Here is a 20,858-nt window from a genome sequence, read left to right on the forward strand (position 1 = left end):
AAACAAAATGTTGAGTGAGTTAGGCAACATTTACCAAGTCAGACAAGTGTAAGGAGAGGGTGGGGAGTGTTCATCTGACTCTTATCCCTCTCTAGGTGCATCCTTTGTTGTGAAAATGAGATCCTGCATGGGCTGAGTCCTCTGGGCAATAGGAACACCCTTCATGAAGGTCTAAGTTGACAGGGAAGGAAAAAGCACCAAAACAAGGCCTGCTGCCACATTCTGTCCTTCTCCTGATAAGAAGCTTCAAGGCAAGAAGAAAATATAAAGAAGAGAAATGAAACTTTTTCAGTCTTTCTGATTCATGAGTAAAATGGGCTGGGAATGGTGTCATGGAGTCACAGAGGACTGGTTTCAACAAGAAAGAGGGAAAGAATTTTGAGAAACTCCCCTAGAGTGGGAGGTCATAAACAGCCCAACAGGGATGGCAGACAGGTCCTTATTTATAGCAATACTTATTTAATTTGGGAGGAAGATTGAAATTCAATCCTCAGCCAAACTACGTGAGGATTCAGAAAGGGCACAGAGTATAAAAAGTGTTTAGAAGGAAAAAGCAGCAGCCTCCCCAACAAAGAGAAAGTGCTCATGCCCTCACCTCACCTGTCCTTTGTCTGTAGAAACAGCCTGACCCCAGATGCTAAACTGAGCTAAACTGAGTGAATTGACACAGCCTGAGAAGGGAGGATCCCCACGGATTCAGGAGCAATTACTTGGCTTGGCTGCAAACATCAATAGTATGTGTCAGAATAGAACCCCAGAGCCATGGAGAATAGAAAGTATGAACCCTTTGGCTGAGTGTGGAACTGAAGATCTGCTGGGAAATTTCTGCTCTTTATGGCTGGGGCTGTTGTCAGCCTGTCACTGCACGGGAATGAAAGGAAAAACTTGAAAGCGTTTGTCAAGGTTGATTTTAACAAAGGCAGGTGCTGCTTTGATACCTTGCCAGTGATTTGACTTTTCTATTAAACATTGTCCAAGCTCCACCTTATCCTATATCTACCTGGAGGGCTTGAAAAGATTATTGCTGGAAGTGAAAGCTTCCTTCTGAGGCAGCATTTAAATTTAAATGAAATGAGGTTCCTCATTACATTGATCAGTATGGAGTAGAAAATCTGCAGCTGAAACCCATGGCTGAGCAAAGTTACGGCTCAGATTAAATCCTGGTGTAGGTTTTAAGACCTTCAGGTTAAGTGAAAGCCTTCTGCAGATTTTTTTCTCCCTCTGTGGGTTGTGTCTACTCAATTACTAGATAAACCCCCATACAGGGCTATTCAAAAGTGAAATGGAGGCTACTAAATAATTAATAATCACGATAATGATGGACAATTTGAGCCCCTACAACCCAAAGCTACCAGGTCCTACCTCCCTCTTCACTCAGCCATGCTTTGGATGATCTGGAGTGAAGATTTTGCTCCACCCTGTTGTGCTGGATGTCAGTGCTGTCTCAGATGTTCTGACCCCCCTGGTCCTCAGCTGGGAGCTGGAATGGGGCAGTTTTGGGGGTTGTTAGATTTGGGAAGTGGGGATGATGCCAGGTTCCTCTGCAAGAGCTACCCCAGAAATGCCAGATCCCTCATCAGCCACCAGCAGTTAAAATTGCCTGTCTGAAGCCATGCAAACAATGAGATGTCTGGCTAGGAAAGGAACTCTGGGTCAGCTCTAGCCCAAGGCTGTGTTCTGGCAGCAGAAGGAAAAATTCGCAACCTCATTCACATTTTATTTCATTTCTGGCTTCTCCACAAAATGAAAATTTAAGAGAAGAAGGTGCTTAGCTGCCTCCTTCTCCAACAATACATTCCTGTAAAAGTCTGTTGGTTTTTTTAGGGGCCATGTAATCTGAAATGTCCAAACACCCAACATCTTTTTTTCTTTTTTTTCTTTTCAAAGTATGTATTACAGTAGAAAAAACACTGTTATTACACTTCACACCTGATTCAGGGTTGGATAGGAGAGAAACAGCAACTATTTGGCAATTAGGAGCAGCCTCTAATACATGGCCTCTGTTTAAGGGGGATATAACACATGGCTATTTCTGCTGGAATTTATATATTTCCTGATTTCTCAGCACTGCTGTTCTTCCCCATCCTCTTTCTCTGGGAGAAAAGGAGCAGCTGATATTACTGATGAGCACAAAGAAATGGGCTGTTACATCTGCTCAGGTGGCAGTGATTTGTCTTGAAAGGAAATGCAGTTCTTCAGATTGAGTGTCTGACAGAGTTTTCTACCATGTTAAGAAAATACAAAGTGGATCCAACTGAAATAAATAGAATATGGGGTCTCTTAGCATCACATAAAAGCTCTGACTTAAAATAGCAGCTCAAGATACCTCTCTTTTTAGCTTTTTATAGAGTAATAATTGAGTTTCCTGCTCAATTTTAAGCTTTAAACTGCTATGTAGATTTAGGCTGCTAAATAAAAAATTCTTTTCTTTTTTCCTGTTTAGGTTTTATTCCCCTTCTCTTTCCCTTTGCAATATATCTCAAATAAACTAATTTTTCAAGTAACCAAACGCCTCTCTTTCCTACCCATCATCTGCTTACTGGTAATTGCTGATGCCACGCCGTGCTTTTCTGTTTATCTCAGGCTGGGCTTAAATAAAAATACTGGGCTAGAATACTCTGAATTAAGCTGTGACTATTTTATTTTTGCTTGAAAATCAAAATCAAAATGAAAATCAAAATCTCTAAATATGTGTGGGGATATGTTTAGACAAGTAAACTTTGAGAAACATGGCTGCTTTGACTCTCCAAATGAGGAGGAAATGAGATGGGTTTTTTTAAGTTAGAGTTTGAGCCAGACTTAGAGGTTCAGAGGAGAGGCTGTGACCTGTGTATGTGCTCTGACACAACATATTCCCCCAAAAACAGTTGTACAACTAGAGTTGTACTGGGAAGTTGAAAACTTTGCAGTTTTTCACCTTGATTTAGGAGAGTAGATTCAAGGGAATATCTAAAGGCCAAACTCAAACTTCAGTGGATAAGTTGAACTCAAACAACAGGGATTTATTGGCATTTTGGGGCGGCACTTTAATAAAAAATAATATTCAAATGAGCTGACACCCATATAACAACAACAACAACAACAACAACAACAACAACAACAACAACAACAACAATAATAATAATAATAATAATAATCCCATAAGAATGTAGCTTTCCAAAGATGAAAATGTGCCTTAAAACTGTGAAGCAATTCTTTCTTTTCCTTATCACTAACACCTGGTACATCCAAACGTTTCCCTTTGGAAACCACTGCCTGGAGGTTTTCCTCCAGCATCCCTGCTCCCTGCTGGTCCTTGCTGCGTGCTGATCTAAACCCATGATTGACCCAGGGCATCCAAAACCAGGCTGTCTTACCTGTGCTGGTCTAAAGGCATGCTCAAAATCAGCCTTCAAAAAATCCTGAAGCAGTTTAGGACCTCTAAACACCATCTAGTCCAACCCCCTGGAATGATCATGGACATCTTCAACCAGAGCAGATTGCTCAGAGCCCAATCCACCCTGACCTTGAATGTTTCCAGGGATGTTTCCAGTACCTTACGGGGGTCATTAAAAGGAGAGGAATGGACTTCCTCTTGTTTTAAACTGACAGAGAACAGGTTTATATCAGCTGTTAGGGAGGAATTCTGTACTCACAGGGTGCTGAGGCCCTGGCACAGGCTGCCCAGAGAAGCTGTGGCTGCCCCTGGATCCCTGGAGGTGACCAAGGCCAGGCTGGACAGGGCTTGGAGCAACCTGGAATAGTAGAAGGTGTCTCTGGAAATGGCAGGGGTGGGACTGGATGGGATTTAAGGTCCTATTCAATCCAAACCACACTGTGATTTTATGATTCTACAATTCTCTGTGCACTTATTACGTTGGTGTTCTGTGCTTTCTAAGAAATGGCAACTTTCTACATTTTAGAGCAGCTCTTAGCACTGATCCCCAGACCCCTCTTCACAAAACCTTCTCACTCAGCATCCTAAACCTTCTGTGTTTTTACCTCTAACTCAAACACAGTCAGATACTGAAATTCCATCCTTCCACGACTTTGTAAACAATGAGGAAATGTAAAAGCAGTCATGTTAACATCCTTGTTTGTACTTCTGAGTGCCTGTAATCGCTGATCTTCCGATTTCCAAAGCATTTTCCATAGCAGGGCGCTCTCCACGCAGGCACGACGTGATCCTTGCTGTGTCAGCCTCTCCTCTGAGGCTCTGTGCAGTCTCACACGTAGTCTCTTCCACATGCCTGGAATTCTCTGTGTGGAAATTTTTGTCCCTTCCCAAAATATGTTTCTCCCATGAAGCACGACACGAGCGTCTTGCCAAAACACCCTCCCGTTTCACTTCCCATCTGCTGCGTCTTCTTCCCCATTTGGACAAAAGCACCTAATTTTAGATAAATCCTAGCAAACTCCAGGCATTCAGCTGAAGCCTAAGTTAGAATCCTCGTCATCAAATTGCCCTCCTGATATAGACAAAGGGTAAAAAACATTCCTATATTTCTTTTTTTTTTCCTTCTATCTTCTTTAGCCTGGCTTCAGAGGAGGTCTGCAGTGCTGGCCTTAATTCCAGCTGCTTCTTTTGCAAAGATGAGAAAAACACAAGCTCAACTTTTTTATTTTTCAATTTGTTTTTTGATGGTGTGCTTACCTTTATACTGAACAGTAAACAGGAAAGTTTTTTTATTGGCATGTAAATAACACTGAAATCTGTAGGATTTTTTTTTTTTAAGTATGAAACTATGATTATTGCTGTCAGAGCTCTGATTTCAGAGAGATGTCATGTGTTTTAAATAAAGTTTTGTACAACTAGTACGTGAGATAAACTGCATATTAAATAAAAATATATCAAATAACTCTACTTATGTCAGCAATTGATATCCTGAAATATTGCAGGATGCTTTTTCCACTGGTCAATTTTCAGCTTATCTTTTATTTTTTGCACAACAATTATTGTTGTTGTTCAGAGACAAACCCACTCTGAATTTCTTTCTCTCAAGTCATCCAAAATGTCATGTTCTAAGAAAAGAACAATACTGTGACATCCCTTCTCCCTACATGGAGCTGTAATATAAAATGACATTCAGTTCTCAGTTAAAAGAGTCTTTTCCCCTTTGGTTACTGTTATCACTTAAGTAAATATCTGCAGTTAAGACTTTCTCTTGGATAAATCACAGCATTAACCAGAAGCTATTCAAGTATTGAGTGGTAAATGACAAAAACAAACTCCTTCTTCCTCAGTTCCCAGAAATGAGTATTAATATAAATTTCCATATGACCAATTCCAGTGCTTTTATCCCCCATTTTATCCCCCATTCTGGTGCTCTGGTTGTCCTGAGGTATGTGTTGACTGGGGTTGGCAAACAGATGAAATCAAGGTAGAACTGCTTGGGTTGACAACTGCAAACCCTTCTTTGGTCTTGTTGTTTTGATGATTTGGGTATTTTTTGTTTCTGTGTGGTTTTGTTTGGGGTGGGGGGTTGTTTTGTTTGGGCTTTTTGTGCTTTGCTTTGGGGGGTTTTTGTCGTTTTGTTTTGTGGTTTCTTTTGGTTTTGGTTTTGTTTGGGGTTTTTTTGTGAGGTTTCGTGTTTTGGTTTGTTGTATTTTTCAATCACTGCACATATGTTTTCTTCCTTACTTGCTACCAAAGCCTTCTACTGAAGCCCTCATCATGTCAAATGTGCTCTCTGCATGTGAACAACACTGCAGCTTAAAGGAAAATGTTTTAAAGCTGTCAAGAAACTGTCGTTTTCCAGATGGCTGATGAAATGGGGGACAGAGACACACAGGGACTGGCTCCAAAGAGATGGATTAATAATGGATGTTGCTCACTTGTGATGGAATGGGACAGAGACAAAGCAAAGGGAATAAAGCTGATACTGAGCAAAAAGTAATCAGGACTTTTTAAAGCTCCCTGTTCCTTTTCTGAAAGCCTGTCATTCATTCTAGATGTGCAAATGTCTTGATAGATTATTTAAGGGCTATTTGTGTAGAACAGCAGCTCAAATTGCTACCGGGTTCTGAAGCCATGGATTTAACAACAGAATATGAAAATCTCAGCTTGAGCACGGAGTTGCTGTGCTCAGAGTGAAAATTCATAAATTAAGGATTGTTTTTTGCTCATTCTCCTCCAGCTGAACCCAGTAAAACCTCCCTAATGAAACCTTCAGTGGAAGATGGTTCACCCTGGTTTGATGCTTTGTAGAAAAGTATTTCAAAGTGCTGCATAAAGATAAGGAACTTGGTGCCAGGGAAGCACCAGAGACCTCCATGGCCATGAAATCCCAACAAAGTCACTGCAAGGTCTAGGATCACAAGGCTCCTGGGACACCAGGGAGGTTTGGGAACCCTCAGGATGGGCTGGATGACCTGAAGCATTGGATGAAGCACTGCAGAATTCCAGTCTGAGTTGTCATCACCTGTCCACTTTGTACCTCTCTGGATATGACACTCCCCCTCACACAGATACCAGGTGGGAACCCATGCTTGCATCTCTAAAAAAGCATGAAAAAAGGTTGGTCTCATGCTCACAGGCACTAAATTAATGCTGTTTGTCAGCTTTCTCCTCCAAAGTCTTGGCAAACTTGTGCTGAGATAGAAAAATCAGCCATGGAATGGTACAGGAGGGGGAGCAGAGCTCTGAGGTGAGAAGAATTTTCAATGTGCATCCGCAGTTCCATGGCAGAAGCAGAGCTAAATCCCCTCAGGGATCCCCCTGAGTTTGTATTTCACAAATGAAAGATGCAAAGCCATGTGTCCTCCAGCTTCCATTTGCCTGTCTCCACCACCAGGCCTGGCAATGCAAGAGTGAATTGAGCTCGATGGGGAGTTTGATAATTATTTGGATTTCTGATTTATAAGCTGCATTATCCCTGCTATTGCTGCCCTTCACAGCTGTGACCTTCACACATCTCAGTCACACTTCTTGATAACCTCACAGACAGAATCTCAACTGCAGGTTTTCTTCCCTCTCCTGAGATTAGAAACTGAGATTCAGCATAAAGTTTATTCTGATTTATGGCTGAGTTTTGAAAAAGTCTTCCTTGTTTTTTTTGGTTTTTTTTGGTTTTTTTGGTGCACACATGGATTAAACTTCAGTTTAGTTCTGGCTTGATCATTTTTGTCCTTTGACACCAGGAATTCTAAGTGAAATACAGGAGGATACAGAAATTAATATTAATAATGAAAACAATGGTGCTAATTGAAGGATGAGAGAAAACTGACATGAGTTATAGCAGGAAAAGTTCTGTTTGGGTATAAAGAGAAATATTTCACCCATGAGGACAGTCAAGGAGTTGAAAAGGCTTCCCAGATAGGCTGTGCAGCAAAAACCTGTGATTTTTCTGTTAGAACTGTTTTGTCTTGAATCTGGAAGTCTCATTACTCAAACTACAAAGACAATAAAAATATTTAAATCAAAATATTTGGATTGCATAAATCCTTTGCTACTTTTCTTTATTTGTTCTAAGACTTTAAATAATGGAAAGGACTTGAAACCTAAATGCAATGTTGCTCTGAACTTAGAAGAGAAAGTTTTCTGTTTCAGAAGGAATTTTTTTCTTTTCCTTTCCCATTTGGAAGGAGCAAAAATTGAGTAAAAAGTTACTTTTGTGCTTCAGATTTTGCAAAAATCTGTGCACACTAAAATATACCTTTCTTTTCCTGCCTCTTTAAAAAAATTTACAGAAGTTTCTTTGTAAACACTAAATTACCCACAAAATCTAGGTAAGTCTCTTCCCTTCTTTAGTTATCCTGGTTTTCCTGTAGCTTTCCTTTCTTATTATCTGGAGACAGGAGAGGAAAATTCATCACCCCCAAGGCTGCAGATTGGCATCACCTTGGCAAAGAGAAGGGAGCAGGGGAAGATTGTTTTGTTGCTTTGGTCGTCTGTGCTTCCTCTCATGGTGCTGCTCATGTTTGATTAGCCTGCTTAATGAAGAACATCTTGTTAAAATTAAAGATCTGTCGTATTTAGCATAATCTTGCCAATTGTTAATTAGTGTATTGACAGGAGAACGGGTTGGATTTCACTTTCCAGCAGCATCTTCTCCCCTCCCCAGGCCCGTCCTGCCAAAATAAAGATCCTTGCAGTCACAACATGTTTGGGAGCCCATATGACACGTCTGTGAAGGCTGCCTTGGAGCACTGGTGCACAGGGAAGATACATAAGTTATTAACAAAATCCAGTGTGAAACCTCAAAGCACGGGAGACTTGGGGCTGGGGAATCCTTTGTGTCACTAATTTATCATCTAGATACAGATTTCACGTCCTTTAATGTTGCTTTCCCTGTTTTGATATTCATTTGCATTTTTGAACAGGAGCCCATTGGTATAAAAGCTGCGTTTATAATTTATTTCAGGGGGAAATGTTTTGTTTGCCCTCTTTCTGCTGACTGAGGTCTTTAGAATCTGATCTTTAGCCTCCCCTAGGGCAGATTTGGGGTTTTTATGGGGTTTCATTCACATCTCTTGCCTGGTGCTTTCCAGTTGAAGAGAGAGATGTGGTTAGGAACACCTTTGACCTAAATTGCTGAGAGCTCTGCACAGCATCACTGCCAGTTTGCTATAGGATACAGGGGAGGTCTCAGAGACTGTTAGAGCCCTTTTTGTCCTTTCAGCCATCAGGATTTCTGTTCTGCATTCAGTGGAGCTCCCAGAACACCTCAGGACCAGGGGGAAGAAAAGTCTTTCCAATCATCCCTGAACCCACACTGGTCTGCTTCTGCCTCTAGTTCAACTCATCCATGAAACCCTGGATCATGAGAAAACTGCTTCAGTGGTGAAAGGACAGAAGTATTGATTGATTGATTGATTGATTGATTTTAATTTCAGGGAAAATTTTAATTGGAGTTTGTTTTTAATTTCAGTGTAGCAGGAGTGTGACTGGTGATGGAGCTGGTACCAATGAGGGACCATGATTCCCACATTTGGGAGAAGAACAAATAGTGGGGATGTGGAGAATCTTTTTATGGCCATTGGCAGGTGAGGGTAGGTCAGGGTTGCTGTCACTTTATATAAATCAAGGGCAATGCTTTGTGTTTGTCTTTGGGAGCAGCTGCCACACTCCCTTGACTGTGAAAGATGCTCAGGCTTTTAATGCCAACATCCAAGTGCCTGAAATAAAATAGTTTATTAGGTCTTCTATCACCTACCTCTCTTTGTAGGGTTTATAATGGCCCAGCCTGATTTTAAATTTCTCTGCAAAAATTTGTTTTTCTGCTCTTAAATCAGTTTGCAAGTCACTTTATGAATAAAAGCATTAGAAAGGATTGAAAAGAAAGAATCCTGTAGCAAGATATTTCTTTTTCTTAGCCCTAAGATACCATGGTCACAACATTTGTCAGTTCTATCCATGTCAAATTAGACCCTGGCTCATTAATTTCTGCCCAACAGTTGGTGTCCTAATGGCTCAATGATTGACATGTTGGAGCTATTATCTTCCATTCAGTTTGATCATCCCCAGGCAGGAGCCTGTAGTCATCTCCTCAGTGTTTGTGACAGCTCTTCTGGGTCAGACTGTGCTCTCCAACGTGACATGGGAAAACCAAGCTTTCATTTACAGGATGGATGTTTAAAAGGAACAGGAAAGAATGTTTAAAAGGATGATTTTTTTGTTAAAGCAGCATGTGGAGAAAAAAAATAAAATTTAAAAAAATAATAGATTAAAAAAGGGATAAAAGGACACAGTGAAACTTCAAGCAAAAAAGTTTATTTTCTGAAGGTATGGGACCATAGAGGACAAAGTCAATAATAGCTGAGGTCTGGAAATGCCAACTGTTGAACATTTCAGGGTTATTTTCTGTGGGAGTTGATGGATTGAATACCAGGCAGATAAACAGGGGAGGTTATTTAGGAAGCAGTTCCTTTCTGAGTGGTTCAAGATGTGATAAAGGGGTCAGGACTTTTACAGAAACATGATTTCACACAGCTATGCTCAAGATATCTCGGACCCTAAGTACTGGTTCCATTTGTGGGCAAATTGTTCTGCCATAGAATCCTAGAATGATTTGGGCTGGGAGAGACTTTAAAGCCCATCCAGCTCCAAACCCCTGCCCTGGGCACTGGACACCTTCCACTATCCCAGGTTGCTGCAAGCCTTATCCAACCTGGCCTTGATTCTCCTTCTTTCCTCTCTTTTCCAAACCTACATCGCCTAAGCAAAGATGTGTCTGGTTCTTCTTACTAAAGTCAAGGTGGGCTCCCCATCTTCCACACCCTTAGGGCCCCAGAGGAATTATTTTGCAATAGAGTTCAGGAAATATAAATGAAGTGCAAAACTGCTCCTAGTGCATCTGTCCCCATGTGGCAACAAAACTTTTGGGTTGCCAAGAAAGCTGGGTCCCACGGGTGAATTTGCTGTGATTCCTCATGAATGAAATGAGGGAGACATTTATGTCCTTTATGGTGCTTTCATCTCAAAAAAGGAAAGCAAGAATAACAGCAGGAATGTTATTCTTACATGAAAACATCTTAAAAACTTCAGAGTGAGCAAGAGAAAATAAGCTGGCAGTAATCTCTATGAAAAATAAAACCAATCACTGAACAAAACTGAGAAATCGACCTCCTGGATAGCTAAATGATTTCCTTTGCAGGGTTTTTGGTATAATTCTGCAGTAAAAATGCAATTTGCTGTGAGCTTTAATAGGAGGATTTAAACCAACAAGACCCATCCAACCAAACCAATCTGAGAAAAGCTCTTGTTCTGTGCACTGTGCAGGGCTCGGCACAGAGCCAGCAAACATGTGCGTGATGTGCGTTCTGTTCCCTCAAAAATTAGCTTTGGACAGGAGCTGTTAAGCACTGTGGCCTGATCCATGATTGCATCCAAAAATATCCCAACATCTGGTTCTTACAATCTTGCTTTTTAACTCTATTGATGTGTGGACATTTCTGGCTCTCTCAGCAGCAATAAAAAACAAGGCTGGGGAGTTCAGTCCCTCTTCCGCTCCTGTTTTCAAGCAAAACAAAAGCTTTGGCTCCAAGTTCATGCAAGTTTTATTGCTGAGCTCAACTGAGGGCTTTGACTTGCTTCATCACCTCTCCCTCCTGCTCTGTCCCTGTGCTGGAGTTGTGCAGTTCTTGTGGAGATACAGGAGGAAAGGAAGATAAGGACAAGGCAATCTGGCTCTGGCTGGAGGACAAAAACAGGTGATGGGAGTGGGGCAGTTCTTGGAGGGCCCCATTCAGTGCTCCTCTGAAAAACAGCCCTCAGCTCATGGAAACAAACCACAGAACCACAGAATCATTACTCTGGGAAAAGACCACAAAGATCATTGAGTTCAACCATTAACCAGCACCACCACGTTCACTGCTAAACCCTTCCCAAGTGCCACATCCACACAATCCTTTGAGCACTTCCACCACTTCCCTGGACAGCCTGTGCCAATGCTTGACAGCTCTTTCCAGGAAGAAATTTTCTCTAATATCCAAACTAAACCTCCTCTGGTGTAACTTGAGGCCATTTCCTCTCCTCCTGTCCCTGACAGAGAGGACCTGTGCAGAGTCAGAAATTCCCCCTGAGCCTCCTTTTCTCCAGGCTGAGCCCCTTTTCAGCTCCCTCAGCCTCTCCTGAGGCTCCAGACCCCTCCCAACTCCATTCCCTTCTCTGGACACCAATGTCCAGCACCTCAATGTCCTTCTTGTCATGAGGGGCCCAAACCAGTCACAATGTACAGAAAATCCCACTGGGAAAAGCCCGTGTCCATAAAGAGACAGAGGAGTCCTGCAGCTTTATTCGGATAAAGGGAGAGAGGCCACTGGGGCCCAGCCCGCGGGGTTTTCTCTCTTGAGGCTCGGAGGGCGCAGCCTCCTTTTATCCCAAATTCCCGCTTGTTTCCCTCTTCCTTCCCCCACTGGCCGAGGTACCAGGGAGGTGCAGCCTTCCCGAACCGCCTGACACATATTCCCCCCCTCGAACACCATGTTATTTACCCCCCAAGTTCAGAAGTCCAGGCTGTTTCAGCAGCCAAATTGTCTGGGCTCTGTAACAAACCTGCTGCCCAAGGTTGGTAGTGACACTGAGCCCCATCTGAAAGCCATTAACAGCCGTCCCTTCACCCATGGAACTGTTTGTAAAGACATCTGCACACATCTTCCCTATCAACAGGATTCAAGGTGCAACCCCAAAAGCGCTGATTTCAGGGGAACAATACCTTCCCAACTCCTTGTTCTTGCTTACAGTGCAGATGGATGGCAAGATGCCTCATGCAGATGCACAGGGTGCCTGGGAGGAAAGGAAGAGAGGATTTTAAATCTGTTGATAATATATGATATTTTCTCTGGGCTTGTTTCTTTAGGTAGCTTGGTTTTATTCCCTTATGGGGAAGAAAAAAAATCTTTTCCATGCTATTAGAATTCTTCCTTCAGACCTTGAACATTTTTATTTTTGTCAAGTGGAAGTGCTTCATTTTGGGTTTGGGTTTGTTTTTTGGTTTTATTTTTTGCTATTGCTTCCCTTTCAAGGTGTATTCATTGCTACAGTGGGTGGAGAACAAAATATATCTGTAGTTTTTGTATGTTTTTAGTTTTCTTCCTCCATGTTATTTATCATTGTCTACAACTCCCTTAAGAGAGGTTGTATCCAGGTTGGGGTCAGTCTCTTCTCCCAGTGATGAAACCAGAGGAAATGGAAAATTTCTCACCAAAAGAGGTGTCAAGCACTGGCACTGCCCAGGGAGGTGGTGGAGCCTCCATCCCTGGAAGGATTTAACAGATGTGTGGCACTTGGGGACATGATTTAGTGGTGGTCTTGGCAATTCTGGGTCAATGGCTGAACTTGATTACCTTAGTGGTCTTTTCCATCCCAAATAATTCTTTGATTCTGTGATTTTTAAATGGGGCCTTTGGCTTGTAAGAAAAGTTCCTGTTTGCTAAAGGTGGGTGCTTATAAAAGAAGTGAATCTGGGAGTTGGAGGCTTTTAATTTTGGCCCTTAACTCGGCAGTGTTGGAAGAGGAGTGGGAAAATGAGACCTTAGATTGAAATTAGGAAGGAAAGAGTTCTTGAATGAATGTTAGGACATCTGAAAAATATGCTGTTTCATCTCATACTCTGTGCAGCCTCTGATGTGCTTAAGGAATGGATTCATCACCTGACAGGTTTGTACTTCATTTTCCACTCCTTACTTTGTTTACCAATATTACTGACCTCTGTTAAAAATACTAAGTAAAACTAGGGGTGAGAGGTGTGAAGAGGAAGAAAGAAAGAAGGGGTGCAGGGAAGCCTTTAATTGTTCTGAGCTTTATGCTTCAAATTGTTTCTGCAAGCCATTAGTCATGGCAAATAATATTTATTACATATAGTGAGGTGTTTGTATGTAGTCTGTAAAAAAAAAACCCAGCTTCTACCTGTGGATTTACATGTTTATTCCTATTAGAATATTCATATTATTCATGTAATTAATGCTATTATACTGGTAAATCACTTGTTGACCTTGGGCACTCTGCAGAGCTGGGTAAAAAGGTGTAAAGTATAAAGGAGTGGGATAAAAAGGTATAAAATATAAAGGAGCTATGTATTATTTACTCTGATATCTTCCCTGCTCCTACCCAGGGATTTTTATGTGAAAGGGTTAAAAGTTTTGTGCCACTCTCTCCTTCCCCTGGACACAAAGCAAGTGGAATTTTTCTGTGTGGAAATTTGTGTGTCTTGCATGAGATTTCCAGAGGACATACGGAGTGGGGAAAAGTCATCAGCTGAGCTTTGTTATAGACCAGTAATATTTAGAGCAAGGAAGAGAGAACAGACCACTGAGGCTGGTTCCTTGCAAAAGCTTGCCATAAAAAATTGTTTATTCTGGCTACAGCTCTACTGTCCAGCTCTAGTTAACAAATTCCAGGCTGGGAGTTGATTTAATGCTCTAAATGGCATGTGATTTCCAAGAGGAGGATCTGACAAGCAAACACCTGCTTACAGTCTAGGCTGCAGACTTGTTCAAGCCATGTAGTTTTCCCTTTCTCTAAAATATCTGCCCTGCATTTTCATAAATGGATTCATTTTATAAATGAATAAAAGCCTGTAGATGGAAAGCACTAATTGCCCAAAGGAAAACATCACACAGCTCCTTTGGTGAAACCAAGGGAGGAGGTTCCTGGTATTTAAGGTCCCATCCAAATTGTTCTAAGTGCAGGATGCAATCTCAATCATTCCCTGGGCCCTGCACAAACTCTGCAAATACCACATCTCATTGATATTTGTGACTGACACGCTGAGAGCTGATGGAGGTTGTTTTTTCTGTTGTTGCAGCTTAGCAACAAGCAATGACTGGCAAATTTTTCTGCTCTTCAAAATCAATGCCACTTTTCTGGATCATTTCCTCATCTTCCTGATCATCTGTCAGAACAGTAAATTGACAGTGTGTTCCCAGGGACAGTGTGGGGTCTGCTCTTAGCCTCCATAGTTAGAGGATGAATTTAACCTTTTCAAAGTCAAACATGGTACGGGTTTGGATCTCACAGAAGCATTAACTTGCTTTTGACACTGTTAATCTGGATGTGTTTTCTACTCCATTAAGCTTTTCCTTTATATGCAAAATATCACTGTGAGGACATGCACTGCTTGACTCATTCACCAGAAATCCGTGGTCGGTGCGGTTGCTATCGATTATTGTAACACCTGTGAAACTTCAGCATGGATTGTGATCCTGCTGCGTGAGCCCACAATTAAAAACAGGCTCTATCCTTGTGATGGTAAAAAGCAGACAGAGAAAGGGCACTGGTGAGTGGGTGAGCATGGGGAAAATGAGGAATAGAACTGGTTGTCATTGCAGGTGGGATATGGCTGGCAGTGGCCACATGGGGTTACCATTTTTGGGGATTTTAGTGGGAACTGGAAAGGAAAGAACCACATCTGCAGGTTTGTGAGCAACTTTAGAAGGGGCAGAATTGTCTGTGCACTTGTTTAGAACCACCCCAGGCAATGGACACTCTGGGTTCTGTTGGAAGATGACTTTAAAACACCTGTTTGCTAATTATAGTTGTCAGCTGATTCTCAATCATTCAACACATTCATTAAGAGTAATCAGGGAATGATTCCTGATTAGGACCACCTTGCTACAGAGAGGTTGGGTGCAAGGCAAAACCAGGAGGCTGTGCCTAGAGTGGAGAGAAAAATCACATCAATGTTCTACAGCTGAAGTCCTTTGCTTTTGTTTAGATGACTCTGAGGTATGAGTTCAGATTTTTAGTTGTTTTATTTTCAGACATTCTCCTCCTGTTTATCTCCGTACAAAAATTCCCACATAAATTACATTTGGCAGCTCTGTCGTGCTTATTTCTTGATAATGGAGGAAACAAGTGATTGATATTTGATGGAATGAGAAGGATCATATTAAAAAAAATGAAAATATGCTGTCAGTTTTCATATTGTAGTTGGCCAACCAGAAAGGAAAGCGATGTCTCTGATCACTGTGAGGAAAGGTTTGGCCCAGCCAGGGAGGAGGGTTTTGGTGCTACTGAGATACAAGCCTGACAAAGGCTCTTCCAGAAAACTTTCCCAGAACCCTCTTTGCTAAAAATTTTCTGTCTGGGTTGGAGGCTCCAACGTTTGAGTGATTTTCTTCTTATAGACACAGGTGATTTTATCCAGTACAAAACTTAACTTGTGCTCCCATCATTGCAATGAGACTCTCTGTGCACTCTCAGATGTTTCAAAAGGCATATGTAAATTTTTGATTTTGCAGATACAGTTTCAAGGCAGCTCGGAAGAAAATCTATCTTCTTAGAGTGTCTAGACTGTAGAATCAGAGAGTGGTTTGGGTTGAAAGATACCTTAGAATGCATCCAGTGCAACCCCTGCCATGGCCACTATCCCAGGGTGCTCCAAGCCCTGTCCAACCTGGCCTTGGACACCTCCAGGGATCCAGGGGCAGCCACAGCTTCTCTGGGCACCCTGTGCCAGGGCCTGCCCACCCTCACAGGGAGGAATTTCTTCATATTGAACCTAAACTTCTCCTCCTTCAGACTGGATATTAGGTGTTCACCACCTGAGCCCCTGCAGCACGTTGGCCTTCTCTAGTAGAGATGCTGTGGTCTGTGAGGTCACCACTGGACATCCCAGCATTCCATGTTACTGGGAAACTCATAGTCTGGTTAGTTCTCTAGGATCTTGAATACCCTAAGGATCTGAAGACAAATTCATCCATCCCAAGAAAAAAATAGGGATATATATATATATATGTGTATAAAACTGTTGATGAGGCTGTGCTACCACTCTCAAGGTAGTTCCTCAAGGAAAACTTGTAGGGACCATCTTAGCTCTTGGAAGTTCAGTTGGTAATCCTTAGTCTGGTCCTCCTTTTTAAAGGGTAAAACATATTTCATAAATGCAGCTTTATGAATTAAATATGTCATTTGATGTATAAAAGCAGTCAGACTTTGTGCTTCTGATAGTGGAACATATTTCAGAAATTAAAATCCTTGCAGCATTGAGCTGCAGGGACAAAAAAGGACCCCAGAGTTCAGGAACAGAAAAGCAGGAGCTTTGCAAAATTTCTGGAGAAAATTCCAGCCTTCACTTGGAAGGTGGGCTGGTTTTCTTGGACCAAGGTGCACAACAATAACAAAATGAGAATTTTAATCTTGTACCAAATTTCCCATCAGAGAGTAAAATAGTGACCATGATGTTGCCCTTTGCTTTCTTTTTTTTTGCTTGGTATAACTGTGAGTGAAGAAGACCAATGTCCTCTCTGTGTTTTCAGACTTTTTACCTGCTCTCTGGTAGCAGAAAGTTGTTGCTGTGAGCTGCTTTTTTGCTGCCAGGCTTGTTGTGATGATCTTGTATCCAGTGGATCTGAATTGTCTTGGGGAAAACAGTTACACTTTGAAAAGTAGCAGATTTTAGCTGCCTAAAATTTAGGCAGACATTATTTACAGATCAGTAGTGCACTCTGAAAGTGACTCTCCCAATTCTTCATGCTTCCCATGCTGTCTTTTCACATCATGGAGACATGTCAGAGTAAATCAGCTGAATTTCTTTTGGGTGCAAATTAACTGAAGATGCATTTCTGACAAACATTTAAAATGCCAGTGGACAGTAAGATGGGATAATTCAAAATAAAACCTCCTGAAAAGCGCATAGTGTGAACACTGACTCTTCAACACTAATTATTTTGCTCAGCAGAGTTTCTCTCTCCAGAGCTGCAGGACTTGTTAAAGTAGACATGGGCTGGAGAGAAAACATGTCAAGAGAAATGCTGTCAATTAAAGTGGAAACAGAGCAGTAAAGTGAAGTGCTGGGCTTATAAAAGAATACCTGACTCTAAAAACTTTCCAGCTTTTCAAAAAGTGTCTGTGTGATTGACCTCTGCTGTAATCAGCAGATCCAATTAAGAATTTTTCATTGGACTTCTCGTGTTGTCTTTGAAGACTTGGGCAAGATTATTTTTCTCCTGAACTGAATCCCTGTCACCAGTCCAGAGGGGGAGGAAAAAGAAAGACAATTACTCAGAGCTTTTGCTGCAGATGAAAGGACTTAGAAGTATCTCTGTTATTCTGCTTTCAAAGGGAGCATTTCAGAAGAACTGGGCTGATTTCTGGCTCTCAGCTTCACAGGGAAGGGAGCACATCTCAGCACGGAACAGGGAGTGCCTTGCTTGGAGGTCGTGAGTTACTTCTGAGTAAATGGAGTAAATTAAATAAACAGCTGCCACTTTTTACGCTTTTTGCACTTTACACTGCTCCAGCCTGGCAGTCACCCTCGTGCTGATTGTAACATCTGACAGCACAAGCCCACTGCCAACCTCCAAGGGAAAAAATACCCCAGAAATTCCAGTTCTTTGAGCACGTGGCCTTTGGGAGACACAAGGGCTGGGTGCCACTTGTGGGTGATGATACTTCAAACAGCCCAAGCACTTGCCCTTTGTTTGAGAAGCAGGAGAAGGTTTGCTCAGCTTCTTTAGCTGTTCAAGCACCTTTCAGAAGTTCTCAGATGCCGTGGGTTTGGGAATATGTGGGGGTGCCTTTCACAGCCTGGAAACACCACTGAGGACAAAGGGGGAAAGCTTTGGCATACCCAAGTGTAAGAGCTTCTTCCCAGGAAATTCCACAGCTCTTAAGAGCCTGGAAAAGTAACCTTGTTCCATGGCTCCTCTCACTGAGTAAACAAGTATTGATTAGACATGGCCTTACTAATTAGTTTGTTTCTTAACAGAGCCGCTTAGATGGCTTAAATGATCTTTCTCATCCTTAGAATCACTTGTTTAATGGATAAAAATAACGAGGCTGTATTTTTATATGATTTTTACTCAAATTTCTTTTATTTCTGAAATAAAAAAAATTGGGTAAATCACTCTGAGACCCAGAGCTGCAGGACACAGTGTCACTAATTCATTTCGTAAGAAAGTCACTTTCAATTAAATCGTGAGTCTTCAGCAACTTTGTGTTCGCAGCTTATTTCCCTCAAGCCCTATCCATGGTGCTGTTAATCTTTTTATGGCATTACTGATGTCTGCAAGTCAAAATGTACTTTTGAACAGCAAAAATCCTGGTCCTGCTGCATTTATCACATCAGTTTCCAGCTAAGAACAAAGTAGGAGAGAAATCTGTTTAAAAAAAAAAATCGAAGTGTTTTGATTTTTACCAGTTTGATTATTAAAATGAGAGAAAAATTGTCATGAAAAATTTGGTATCTGGAAGAATTTGGAATTGTGTTTAGAATTTGACTTGGAATGTGCAGCTCCAAAGTCCTGATACTTCTTGGCTGCACTGCCATGGCCTCTGTGCTATGGGACACCTGATAAATCATAGTCAGTGCTGAGTAGATAACTGGGATGTGTTTTGTGCTTTACACTGCCTTAATTATTCAAATTGTGCCTTTATTTAATTCAAATTGTCAGTTTAAAAAATGGACTTAATTTGATTTTGTGAACACTACTTTATAAGAGGAGGGATGAGGAGAATGGGAAAGGAATAGAATAATATTTGCATCTAAACTATTCCCAAAAACAAAATCCCTTCATTGTTTTCAGCAAATAAGTGAGAATTTGGCCCTTTTTTCCTTGTGAGATGTTATTGCAGTTTGAGATTTCAAGGCATCAGACTTAAGGTATATTGGGTTTCTTGATGCAAATCTCCCTGTGAATATTTTTGTTTGTATTTTCAAAGCTTTTTCTCTCCAGTTTAGAGATTCAGATTGAAAATATAGTTGGATTTTCAATTTGAGCACCCATTATCTCTCGGTCATCTCATCCTTTTATCTCCAGAATGTTGCAGTTAATTCCACAAGTTCCACAAGTATTCCATAATTAAAATATTACTGAGTAAATTCACAGTAAAAGTGGGGTTTTACTGTCAATTTTCTCCATTTTCAGCTTAGATAAGTAGGAACCATGTCCTTAGTCAAGATGGACTTGTAATTATCCATAAATTCCTAATTTGTTCTTAATTACTTGCTTTCTTTTCCTTTGAATTAATTTTAACTCTCTGGCTGCTGGAGGTAATTTACCCGTCTAGATAATTTTTTTTTTTTTGTTTGTAGGATTATTTTTCTCCCCAGGCCAGGATAAATCCACACTCTGTGTCTGGGGTTTACTGTGCCCAGATGTGCCCAGGGAGCTCCTGCTAAGGGCAGTCAGGATCTTCAAAGACAGGGTGAGATCAAAACGTGGCAAAGCCTCTCCCTTCCAGGCATTCCCAAATCCTCCCTGATGATTTTGGCTGCCCAAGAGGAGGAACATCCTTCAGATGCTGTCCCTGAGCTCTGTGGAAGGGCATGGAGGACAAGAACTCTCCTCCAGCACCACTGGAGCAAGAATCCCAAGGGAATCTGGTGCTTGTGTGTTCTTCCTCCACAGAAATCCTGGTCAAACTCAGATAATATCCAACCTGAAAGTTTTGGGTTTAACCTGAAGGTTTTAACATAATCTTTTGTTTTTTACTGCCTTGACCTCTGGCTTCTTTAAAAAAGAACCTAAAATATGCTTTCAGGGCTCTGATAACACCTGAAATAAATCACGTTGAGCTGCAGAACGTGGGGATGATCTTGACGAGGAGAATATTGGGGAGAGGGGGGACCTGAGCTTCAGGCAGGGCTTGAACGAGCCCCTGGCTCTGTTCACATTTGGCAGCTGGTTCAGAATGAGGTTTCATTCCAGCTTTGGATTCACATTTTTCTGCTTTTAGCTTGCATATTTGAATGATTTCCTCACAGATGTATGTGTGTACACATGAAATTTGAAATGTGTATGGAATTATATGTATTTATGCATGAAAACAGACACTTTTTTTTGTTTATACATAAGTAATGTTTTTTATGTCTTTCTGCCTTTTATATATTTGTTTGTTTACATATGAACAAAGGTGTTTTATTTACCACTATTTTTTCAGTAGACTTTCAGTAGCCTTACGGCTTCTGTTCCCAAATCAGAAGCAGATATAGATCTTTATCTTTCCTATAGAACTAATTAAAGCAGATTTGGGAACTAAAAAACCCCAAATACACCATCAGTTATCTGAGTTTTATTTTTTTTTTTATAATCCAGATATTATAAAATGAAATCAGTCTCTTGAGATAAAATACTGAAATATTTAATGACGGATATTGTGACACAAGTCTTAAACACATTAAAAATGCTTCCCCTGAGCTCCAGTAATTTTCATTTTGTTATTAGCAATTTTCAGCCTGTTCTATGTAAAGCAAGAACCTGTAACAGAGTGTGTTTGATGTGGGACAGGCTGAAGCATCGTTCCTCTCCACCACTAAAACATTTTGCTCTTGGGTTTTCACCCTTGATGCGTGAACGCGTTTGTGAAAAGTCATTTCTTTGCGCTGTTTGCATTGTCTGGAGCACTCTGGAGCCACCTGAGCATATGGAGCTGCAACATTCCTCAGGCTGCCATGAAAGCATCCCGTTATCCAAAGGGAAAAGCTGCTATGTGCTCT

This window comes from Cyanistes caeruleus, chromosome 1 (genome assembly GCF_971803275.1).
Source record: "Cyanistes caeruleus chromosome 1, bCyaCae1.hap1.1, whole genome shotgun sequence".
NCBI classification, from domain to species: domain Eukaryota; kingdom Metazoa; phylum Chordata; class Aves; order Passeriformes; family Paridae; genus Cyanistes; species Cyanistes caeruleus.